At 46.5% G+C, this 12,370-nt stretch overlaps 2 non-coding genes across 2 annotated transcripts; both read right to left on the bottom strand.

Moving 5' to 3' along the window:
• Positions 1-11,931: 11,931 nt before the first annotated feature.
• Positions 11,932-12,004, bottom strand: Trnaa-ugc (transfer RNA alanine (anticodon UGC)). Its single transcript has one exon. It is a non-coding gene; the product is annotated as a tRNA-Ala (tRNA).
• Positions 12,005-12,193: 189 nt separating this feature from the next.
• Positions 12,194-12,266, bottom strand: Trnaa-agc (transfer RNA alanine (anticodon AGC)). Its single transcript has one exon. It is a non-coding gene; the product is annotated as a tRNA-Ala (tRNA).
• Positions 12,267-12,370: the final 104 nt, after the last annotated feature.

Here is a 12,370-nt window from a genome sequence, read left to right as displayed (position 1 = left end):
GCCGGTACGCCTTGTTATACTCAAGACTGGGGCACAGGATCACAATGTGATGAAAGAAACGGCGGAAAGGGCCCTCAAGCAGGTCCAGCATGAAGACTGTTTTGCCGCATCCCGTCTGCCCACAGATAATTGCGCAGTGGGCGTAATCAATAACGCGCGTCGCCGAATATACCATTCTGGATGTAAAGCTTTGCGTCCATGATCACATACAGATATACGGTCAACACTCCGGGCTCTTCTCTCTCTTTTGTCACCTGTATCGTAATCCCCTCGCTGGCGTTCATCACGCGCCTCCCACTGCCATGCAGCTCGTCATCGTCGCTTGTCCTCAGGTCAAGCCATAAGGCGTGCTTGGAAGTCAAGAACTCTTCCAGGGACACGTTTGCCAGGCCCAAGTCTTTTACGACCTTGGCCACCTCGGGGTCCCGCTTCTTAAGGGCTGAGCTGGCGAAGAACTTCTTGACCTCGCCCCATTGCTGGTACGCCTGCATGCCCTGGCTGTACAGCTGATTGGGGACCCCTTCTATTGTGACTTCTACTTTGGTGATCTTCGGGTTGTAGAAGGATTCCGACCCCCTCCCCCACGGGGTTCCTTTAGCCTCGAACAGCATGAGGATGCCCTTCACTGATATCGCGGGCGTGTTCAGGTTTATGTTCCAGAGAGTATCAGACTTGTCCTTCACAAACTTTCGGTGGCGGTGGACGCCATCATACAGTATGGGGACGCCCCCGGAAAACTGGGCGCGGATCTGACTAGCGAGATACTCTTCGGTGACCTTTTCGTACTCCAGGCTGATGTTGTTGATGGTGTAAGTCGCGTTGCCATCGTCTGTTGTCTTTATGACCCGGCTGTAATCGTTGAACGTCAGTTCGTACTCCAGTCGGTCGGCAAAGGCACTCTGGTAGAAGGGCATGTGGCTTTCTAGAAGCTCAAAGTCTAGCGGGATGTGGAACCGGTTGCCAAAGGCGCGAGCGATGGCATTTTGACTCGAAGTTTAAGCATGTTTTCGCTGCCGATGCCTTGGTAGGCCGCATTCTGCCGTTCGTTTTTGGTCAGCCATAAGTCGCCGTAGCAATGAAACACATCAGAGTTTTCGATGGACATTACCTCTTTCCCGCTGATTCTGATCGTGATTTTCTTGACTACTGCGCGTCCGAGATTCCCAACCACTGTGGCGTTCGGGTCGGATGAATTGATCGTGATCGTGAAGGTCAAGCGCACGGTACCGGGCACAAAGACGTCATTTGGGCCGAGGTTGGGGAAGGTGACAAAGAGTTGTTGATTCTGGTCGATCGTACTCGGGGTATTGGTGACGACCACGGAATGCCGTTCACCTTGTACCCCGAGAGGCTTACGGAGTGTTCTGATGGGGTCTAGCCTGCGTCCGTATACATCCATTGTGTATTTAAGGCATACCTTGAAAGTTCAATACGAGGATTATGGCAGACTATGGCTTTGATAACCAGGCATTCGACGACGCCAGAGAGGACAACAACGACGACGAACAGACCCCTCTCCCTGCAGGTGATGATGTTCCCGAGCAACAAAGCTGGGGTGCGATCCCCGGAAACCTTCAACTAGAGCTGACGCAGTCCGCCGCGGATGCTTATTACTAAACCATGGCGAAGGATTGTTGGTATCCCGACTTTACCCCACTCCGTCTTGACGAAGACAAGAAGTTTAAGCTTGTGGAAGGGCGTCTGCGACTCGCGTCCCACCCCAATCTGGAAATCATCCACGACAAAACAGGTGCACCGCTAGCCCTCTCAACAATCGCTAATAGGGGAGGGATTGCTGTTGTAAAGGAGCTGGGCTTTTTAGACTGGAAAGGAGAAAGCAAAATGATAAACAGAAAACAGCAATCATTGCCTCCGGCAGCATTCGCAGTCCTGGAGACCGCGAGTTCAGAACTCGGTGCCGCGGCCGCCGAGGCAGATACCATGGAGCTGAAGGATTTAAGCCAACCAGCGAAAAAGGCCGCTGATGCTGTCCACATAATGGAAACAAGCTGTCTTAGAAAATCTAAACTCCAGTAATCAATTATTATATTTTTCTTTTGTTTACTTATTCCTGTTTCATTCCTTTTTTATTCCTCTTAAAATCTTATCCCTGCACATGGCCTACAGGAGTCATCGATCAGCGAGGATGTACAGTAAGCGTTTTGATCACTGTGTATATGTTTGCACCTTTATATTTCACTACTGTTGTTATATTATTGTGTATATTCAATTTGGGACCTTAAAGTATGTATGCCTCTCATCAGCCGTATCATTGAAATCTGTCTTGCAATATTATGGCTGATAATAACAACGATGAGGGCACATCGACTCTTGAACAGTTACCTTTTTATGATTGCATAGATTTTACTGACTCCACTGTGCATAACAATCCTGTAAACCCAGTGATAAAATCGACCTCTGCAGTTTTAGACCTTGACAATCTTTGTTTTAACCCAATACATATAAATGTAATCGATGGCACCCAGTATATAACTGACGATTCCTCCGAGGAACAAGATTACTGGAGAGAGATCCACGATCACCAGGCTAATTATTTTCTTGAAGAGTCTTTTAAGACTTTGTCAAGACCTTTCTTAGATAGCAAAAACAAACCATTTTCTGTGTTACACTTAAATGCAAGAAGTTTAAAAAAACACTACTCTGAGATTTTGCCCTTCATCATAAGTCTAGATTATCCTTTTTCAATCATAGGAATGTCTGAGAGCTGGCTCAACCCAGGAACAGAACACCTTTATGATATCCCTAATTATAAATCGTTCTTCTCATCTCGCTCTAAAAGAAAAGGGGGAGGCCTAGTTCTTTTTGTCCATACCAGCCTGGGTGAATGTTTTATTAGAGAAGATCTCAGTCTTGTTGATGATGATGGCGAATATGAGAGTTTGTTCATAGAAACTACTCAAAAACAAAATAAACAAATCATAGGTATCTTTTATAGGCCACCGGGTAGAAGTGTTGATTGTTTCAACGATCAACTGTCCTCAATTTTAGAGACCATCAAGCCTGAAAACAAACTCTGTACAATATTTGGTGATTTCAACATTGATTTATTCAAAGCAGACACACACCTACCGTCAAAGTATTTCTTAGAAAACCTTAAATCGTTCCATTTTTCCCCAAAATTACAAAGCCCATAAGAATAACCGATAGGACTGCAACTTTGATCGACAACATATTTACGAATCATCACCAAAGTGCATTGACTTCCGGCATTCTCTTGACTGATATAACCGATCATTTTCCCATTTTCCATTTTAGCAGTCAGCCATTATATGATATGAACGAAAGCAAACCTATCCCAATCTATAAACGTCTTTTTTTCTGAAAATAATAAGCTTAACTTTAAAGCATGTTTGAATAATTATAAATGGAATCACGTGTTTAATGAAAGCGATACCAATGTCGCATATGACTCTTTTCTAGAGCAATTTAAATCCATTTATGATCAGTGCTTTCCACTTCGTAAATTTAAACATAGCAATAAAAAAACAAAACCTTGGATAAGCTCAGCCATTTTAAATTCATGCAAAGAAAAGAATAAATTGTATAAACTACACCTGAAGCATAATGACAGCACGATAAGTAAGCAATACAGAACATATAGAAATAAATTAAATCACACACTTCGTATTTCCAGAAAATCTTATTATGACAATCAATTTAATGTGGTCAACAATAACATAAAGGGCACATGGAAAATAATAAATGAACTTATACAGACGAAACGTAATAATGTACTACCTAAATCTTTTTATATAAATGATATTGAAGACAGTGATCCTCAGAGCATAGCAGACAATTTTAATGGTTACTTTAACACAGCCCCAAGTGTTATTGCTGGGGAGATACCGCAGATGGGGCAAAATTTTGAAACTTTTCTCAAAACACCATCAGTACCAAATTTCAGTCTCGATCCCTGTACCTCAGCAGAAGTTGTAGATGTTATCATGGGACTGAAGAATAGCTCTCCTGGCCTAGATGAGATTCGTGTTTCAGTTGTAAAGTATTGTGCCACAGCAATAGCGAAACCGCTGACCCATATAATAAACTTATCGTTTCAAACTGGAATATTCCCTGATAAAATGAAAAGTGCTAAACTCACACCAGTGTATAAATCGGGTGAAATGAAGGAGTTTAAAAATTACCGACCAGTATCTGTCTTACCGTGTTTCAGCAAAATTATCGAAAAACTGGTGGTTAACTGTCTGACGACGTTCCTCGAAATGAACGATATTATATACAGTCAACAGTTCGGTTTCAGATCGCATCACTCTACTACACATGCAATAATTGCTCTATATGATAAACTAATAACTGCTAAAGAAACAAATAAGTACAGCATCACTCTTTTTCTAGACCTTGCAAAGGCTTTTGATACTGTAGACCACAATATACTGTTGAAAAAACTCGACCATTATGGTGTCAAAGGTCTTAGTAATATATGGTTTAATGATTATGTGAAAAACAGATCACATTGCCTTTTATACAACGATTGCCGATCAACTACTAAATACATGAATATTGGTGTTCCTCAGGGCTCAATCCTAGGACCCCTTCTCTTTTTAATATACATTAATGACATTAAAGATGTTTCATCTCTACTTGATATCATATTGTTTGCTGATGATACTAGTGCTGTCCTTTGCAATGATGATCCAGCACACCTCCTGGAAACTTTTAATCGTGAAATTGAAAAAATTTACGATTTGCTATGTTGCAATAAACTGTCTCTTAATATTAAGAAAACCAAATTTATGTACATCGCTCCCAATCGCAGAATAAATAATCATGCTACTCCTTTCCTGGCTATAGCAGGCGTAAATATCGAAAAAATCAAGACCTTCAATTTCTTAGGTATAACTTTCAATGAAAGATTAACGTGGACAAACCACATAAATAATATCTGCAAAAAATATCCCGTAATTTAGGGGTGATAAATCATATTAAATATGCCCTAAAGAAAAATACTCTGTTCATCCTGTATTATGCACTTATTAACCCATATATTACGTACTGCAATGCTGTGTGGGGAAATGCTTATGAAACACATCTTCTTCCCCTGATCCGTCTTCAAAAACGAGCATTACGCATTATTACCTCCTCTCATAAATACGAACACACCGCGCCTATTTTTACTGAGTATAATGTCTTACCTGTTACGGCGGTTAACACCTTTCAGACACTCCAGTTAGTTCACAAATACTTCTACAATCCTAGCATTACTCCATTATACACCCGTACTTACTTTACAAAACAGTCTGATATTCACTGCTATCCAACTAGAACATCATATTTTAACTTACACCGACCATTTCATAGAAGCAATCTATCCCTACACACTTGTAAAATAAAAGGACCGATCGAATGGAATAAACTGCCCTCCAATTTAAAAGAAATCACCTCTTTATCATTATTTAAATCGTCTTTGAAAACTTTACTCCTGAGAAAAATATACAGCTGATGAAGCATATAGCTATAATCATTACTACACCAAGTCATCCACAATTGTACATACGTTTTGAATTAACTCAGTTGCGACACGTAGTTGCTTGCTTAACGTTTTCTCTTGATAGTATATTGTTGTCGCCTTGATTGATATGAAGATTAATAGATAAGTGCACATGTGTGCGTGTGCATATTTGTACACATGTTTACGCATGTAAATTCTCTTTACTGTCTGTATATCCTTACATTTAGGAGTGGGTGCTACAGTAGTAACTACTATGTGTATGCATAATTAGGTACACGTGTACGTATGTGCAAGTGCTTCATTCCAACATATGAGTATTAACCAGTTAGCATCTCTTGTCAATTAAATTTAAACATGGTATGGGATACAATAAGCCCTTTGGGGTTTCTGCTCCCGCCAGAGTGCTATAAGTTGTATTATGTTGACAAACTGATGTATCCGTACATATGTAATTATGTGTGTGTGTATATACCTGTTTGTATTAACCTTGATTAAGAAAAACCATTATTATATAGGCCTACTTATACTGTGCACATTACGATAATATTTAAGATGTATTTGTATGAATATACGTACATGTACATACATATGCGTGTGCCTGTGTGTTTGCGGGTGTGTATGTATATGTATGTGTGTATGTGTGTGTATATATATTTATATATAACCATGCGGATACAAGAGGTTTAGGTACAGAGATGTATTGAGATGTTCTTCCTTTTCTACTTTCTTTCTGGTGAATAAATCAAATCAAGCTTACCGGATAGTGAGGTGGGGCGGGCTGTTGAAACGATAAACGACCCTCCTCTTCCCATGCAAGAACTTCTGGGGCTTGACAAGGCACTGCAGACCTCGGAAGGCGAACACGCGAATAACCTCGCCAAGCTGTCAAGTCTCGATAAGGACATCGCAAAACAAAAACAGAAGTTGGAGGAGGCCCCTGATGAATTCTCCCGGCGTCGGATCGCAGACCGGATAAGGAATCTCGAGAACGAGAGTGTAGCCCGGCTCGAAGCAGCCTTTTCAACGGCCGAAGCCCTGCGCACGCAAATACGCCGCATCAAGCAGACGATCGATCGCATCCTACACAAGGATACCACTCTGGCCGAGCGCGTCCACACCCTCTTCCGGGAGCAGGGAATAACCGTGGTCTCCATTCTCACGGCAATTGGGATGGCGATCTCGACACTGGGGTTAGCAGTAAAGTTGGCGCTGACTGGCGGGTCCAGCGGGGGCATCCAGCCAACGCCTCCTCCATCCGACGGGCGTGGTCTTAAAGAATGGGTGAAAAAGCATGTCCAGTCCCTGGCGCGCGCCCTTGGCAAGCTGGCTGGAAAGGCTGCAGCTGCGATTCCGGGTATTATTGGCAGTATCGTGTCCTGGCTACTGAACCTTCTTGGGAAAACGGCTGAGTGGCTGGCCGATAATGTCTGGGCTCTAGTCGTCGCAGTAGGTGGCTTATTGCTCGTGGCTGTTCGTAAGTATTTAACGCATAGTCCACAACAGCAGTAAGCCGATACCAACCCCAGCGACGACGATAGCTATCTTCTCCGCATCGTGATTCTTTTGGGTTGGAAATAGGGGTTCTTTAGCCGCTTTGCGGCGCAGATCGGCCATGTGGCGAACTGCAACATGCTGAGCGCGCACGGTGGGAGATGGGACGCTTTCTTGTGGCTTTACGATCCCGTGGTCAGGTGCGCGCTTGTGCAAAGTGGGCGGCACTTTAGCGTCCACACCCTCATTGGCGCCTAGCTTCTGGTCCTCTGTGGCCACGACGATTTTGTTGTTGTAGTTCGCCACATGGCCGATCTGCAGGAGCATGTCGCTGGGGGCCATATATAGGCCTATGCCATACACAAAGTCTACAGCGCTCCCGGCATTCTGTAGCACGGCCTGGTAGAGTTTGATAGCAGACGGAAGGTTGATCGGAGAGGAAATAGCGTCTTCAACGTTCGCGGCAAACTGTTTTTGCGCGTCGAAGGCTGTGCCCGTGCCTAGAATACGCGACCTTGTTTGCGCTTGGGCGCCTAAAATAGCCCACACGTATGTCCGGATGGAATCGTTTAGGCGCTCTACGCCCGGCAGCGTGAATTCTTGGGATGTGTCGACAATGAACGACGCCCAAGCCTCCCGGCGTCCTGCTCGATGTAGTCGACGTGGAGCGCTGTAGGCTTTCTAAAGAACGACATCCTACTCGGATCGAAGGTCCCATCGCCAATTGGTCGGTAGCCCGTTCTCGTGACATGGTAATATGCCACTCCGAGGCCGTGATTCACCCCACTGCGCCTCCAGTCTGTGTGCCTATCTACGTGGAACTCCCTATAAATCCTATCATAGGCCCCCTTGTCGTAGGGGTTGTCGAATGTCGCCCACGCTCTGTCTTGCGGCAGGGGAGCCTTTATCTCTTCCAAGATCCGCCTAACTTGGTAATAAACATGGAACGTGTACAGAGCCCTTATTCGTTGGTCGGGGGCGAGAAGATGGTCTTTTGCAGATACGCCACAGCCCGTGGTTGCGCACCAGACCGCGAAGTTCACTTGGTTCTGCCAGAATTGCATAGGATTGGTGTTCCAGGCCTTAACAATGTAATTGCTGCTTATCTTTGGCAGCCGGTACTTGACCAACACATCTGTGAACTGGACCAGAAAGGCCTTCTTTTCATCGATGTAGATGTCAAATCGCGTGAGCTGCTCTGCGTGGGTTTGGATACTATGAAATGCCCCGGCCTTGTAAGTAGCCTCTCTATTGAATCTGTAAGCCTTACTGTTCATCGTGGCTATTCCGTAAGATGTTCATCACATTGACTGACATTCTAAATGGGGCACAGCACACGCTGCCTCATGCCCTTAACAACCTCGACGGCCGCCTTAAAACCGGCCTTTGCGAGATAACATTCTACCCGGCCTGGGTGAATATCCCCTCCGGAGTGGGCTTCTTGCTTAATAGCAAACGTGTTGGAGTGCCGACGGGGTACTACAATGTCTGTACGCTGGACAAGGATATATTCCGCCCGCATGGGTTTCTCTGGGAATGAATGAAACTACGGGCCACCTAGTCCTTACCCTCCCTAAAAATGCCTACATATTACTCCAAGAGCTTCCCCCCATCTTAGGGTTCTCCGACGAGATTATGATCATGGGGGAGACTGCGGAAGTTTTTTTTTTTTTTTTTTTTTTTTTTTTTTTTTTTTTTGATTGGTGTTTTACGCCGTACTCAAGAATATTTCACTTATACGACGGCGGCCAGCATTATGGTGGGTGGAAACCGGGCAGAGCCCGGGGGAAACCCACGACCATCCGCAGGTTGCTGCCAGACCTTCTCACGTACGGCCGCCAGCATGAGCTGGACTTGAACTCACAGCGACCGGACTGCGGAAGTTGATAAGCTACCTAACTTGGTCCCACACAAAGAAGTCTTTGTGCATTTAGATGACCTGAGCATCTCAGAAGACGGTTTCATTTCCCAACCCCCAGTACAAAGCCTTGCGCGCCGACTATATAACGCACTTGACCGTGGCGCTTTTAGATAAAGACGGCAAGTATATGAATGTAGGGTACCTCAGTGCTACCCTAGAAATACAATGAGTATGGTGGACGCAGCCGGTCCCAGGCCTGCGTGCCTGTCTTTAAGCGACTTGGCAGATGTGTCGGAGTTCGAACTTCCAGGTCAGGAAGGTAAAATATACGCCTTCCAGTTTCAAAGTGGCCAGTACAACCGCAAAAAGATTACGGGGGGGCAAGCAGAACCTGCCACGTTTGCTTCCCTTGAAGATGTCTCATCCACTGCAGAGCAAGAGCGCAGGTCGCCGTCTGAGGTGAATGAAGAACTAAAACTCTCATTAATTCGCTTTGAAGACCGCTTTGTTCTTACCAGAGCTCGCGACCCCGATTGGTTGATAGATGTGAAGGTGACCCCGATGTTGGTCCAGACCACCGGGGCCGATGTGAAAAAAGTTTTCAATTCCAGAACCTCTTTCGTGTCGTACGTACCAACCAGCGCCTGTCTTGTAGCTTTGGAAGGAGGAGGAGGTTACTTCAGACTAACTGCGCCGCCGGGTGTAGACCGTGCGTCTTGACGCGCAAACCGAGTGTGAGGCCACACTACGAATAAACCCTGGATCTATACTTATCTTTAACATCATACTTGGCACGGCCTCTCGGCGCCGTTCCTCCATAATTACGGAGTTGAAACTAAAGTGGCCTGCAAAGCACGATGGAAAGGAGGTCAGACTTATGATCAAATTACGGGCCAAGGGCAACCCAGTCATCCAGAGCTCTCTCGAGGATATACGAGTCTTCACAGGGGGGCATTTTCAATCTCAATGAAATCTATTTAGAGTCCGGTATAAGACTTCGCCGCCTTCGTGTTAGTAATCACGAGGACAATTTAGAGTTGACCGACGTTATTGATTCGTAGGACGGACAATATGGGACGACTGTACCCAACGATCATGGATGAAGACCCCTTGGCCCCGATCACGCCGCCGGAGAGCGTGGTGCACGCCCATCGTCTGCAGTATATCAGCGAAATACAGAATCAGCTTGAATCTGAGCGAGATCTACGTCGGGCCTTGTACAAAAAGTACCGGCGCCGTGTCTTAGCCACCGAGGCCATTGATTCAGCCATGCTCACAGCCGGTTTGGGACTAGGGGTTGCAGGCGTGGGACTACTCACAACAATAATTGCAGCCCCTGCTCTCTTGGCCATGGAAGCTGCGGCCCTAGCTTGCGGTGTCTTAAATGTCGCCGACTTCACACAAAGGCGAAGAAACATAACGATATACGGCTGTTGGCCGAGGCCAAACTTAGCATCCGTGCGCAGGTATCTACGGCATTATCTGATGGTGTTATTTCAGACGTACAGTTCAAGCAAATCGTTCAGGAGCTCAAGAACTACTCTGATCTGAAGCAGGAGATACGCGCCAGATCTCGTAAAGCATTCAACGCCGTAGAGATCGATGAAAGCACGAAAAAACGGCTTATAGATCGCAGCCGAAAACTAGCCCGGCAAGAACTGAAAAACGCCCTTTCCGAATGATGTTCTGGGGAGGTGCCCAGGGGGAACTTGTTTGGAACCCGAGCAAACCCCCTGCTATGTCTCGAGAGCCCCCGGGGGTAAAAAAAAATCTGCCCAGTGTGGGGCTCGAACCCATGGTCCAAAAAAGCAAAAGGCCTGGTTTATAGCTCCACCTATTACCAATTAATCACCACCCTAACGGCGGACTCCGGATTTTTTGCGCTAGAGACCCCCCTTGGTGATACGGCGGCTGGCGGGCGGCTCCACGACCACAACTTCCATCTCTGAAGGGATGGAGAGACCCATGTTCGAGGAGCAGCTTTCATATTGACGATGCCGCTGAAGATCGAGTGGGGACGGATTAGGTGGACGTTGTGCGCCGTCACCGGGTGGCCGTCAAAGGTTAAAGGCTCATAGGTGAGCTTGCCGGTCTTGGCGTCGCGATGAGCCTTCGTGTTGTCGTAGAATGTTGCCTTCTTGGGCATGCCCGTGTCCTTGTCGAACTTCATGTTCGTGCGGCAGATCGGATTCGCCAGCTCAGTACCGGGATCCATCTTTGTCTCCATCGACACGTGGGCCTGGAAGAGCGGGACGATCGTGGTGTTGGACACGACGACCACGCAGGGCGGGTAGTCCTTGCGGCGAGCATCCCTGAGGACGATGGTCCCGTCGGTTAGGCGTTCCTTCATCGTCGCGTTGAAGAATTCATCGACGAATTGGCAGACGCGGAAGTACTCGGACTTCTGGCCGCCGCCGGGCAGGGCTCCTTTAGAGCCGCCTTGGTCGTTTGTCTCGACGCGGACCTTGTATAGCTGCACATTAAGTGTGGGGTGGCGTTCGCGCTTCTTCACGCCCCCGTACTTGCCGCCGCGCTCCGCGTTGATGCGGGAGACTTCGACGTCGTCGAGGTGGGGGATTTGGCTGACGTGCTTCTCCTTGAAAACTCGCACCATCAGCCGCCCCTTCTTGCCAGGGGTGGTGGCGTGGAGCCCCATGTACTTCGTACCGTTATGGCCCGGGCGGGCGGAGGTTTCAATCGACAAGACCGTCAAAAACGGCTTGCCGGAAGCCTTGGCGGCCTCGCAAGTGGCGATCAGCTCAGCGCAGTCGAAGATGACATTACTAGACGCCATGTCTGTTTGGTCGTTCTGGTTGGTCGTTCTGGTACGTGTTTCGGCAGGGGATAGACAGAAAGACCGATGTGTCTAACTACGACACGAGAAAAGGTTGGGAGTCTCTATTTGCCAAGGGGAGGACCCCAGGGGAGGGTGTGCCAGAACCTATAGTGTGTATACTACTCCTGCTGAAAACACAGGTATCAGCAAAAATTATACTGGCCGGTGAAATTTCAAAATAAACTTGCTTATGTTTCTACAAGCTGAAACTACTATTCAAAAGAGAACTTTGAGCTTATTGCAGTAAATGCTGTTTGGAGAGCCCGGGCATCGATCCCGGTACCTCTCGCATGCAAAGCGAGCGCTCTACCATGTGAGCTAGCCCCCCATAAAGAATTCTCCACGTATCCCCATATGACTAAGACGAATCTTGTGGCTGTTAAGGAAAATAGGATGTGGTGCTGCACACTTATGTACCTGGCTTCTCAGTCATTATAAACATCAGAATTGGTGAATGGTTTGGACGAGTAGGCTTTCTAGAAACGGTGTGCAACACGACCAAAAACAGTGTACTACTTGGAGAACCCGGGCATCGATCCCGGTACCTCTCGCATGCTAAGCGAGCGCTCTACCATTTGAGCTAGCTCCCCTTGCTGGAGTATGTAGTATACATTAAGGAATACATATCTAGCCTAAGGCCTGCTAATAGAAAAGGAATGAGCGAAAAAATATATATATATATGGCTTGGCGTGC

Source organism: Liolophura sinensis, chromosome 13 (genome assembly GCF_032854445.1).
Source record: "Liolophura sinensis isolate JHLJ2023 chromosome 13, CUHK_Ljap_v2, whole genome shotgun sequence".
NCBI lineage: Eukaryota > Metazoa > Mollusca > Polyplacophora > Chitonida > Chitonidae > Liolophura > Liolophura sinensis.
The sequence above is the reverse complement of the archived record's forward strand: the minus strand, read 5'-3'. Positions and strand labels throughout refer to the sequence as shown.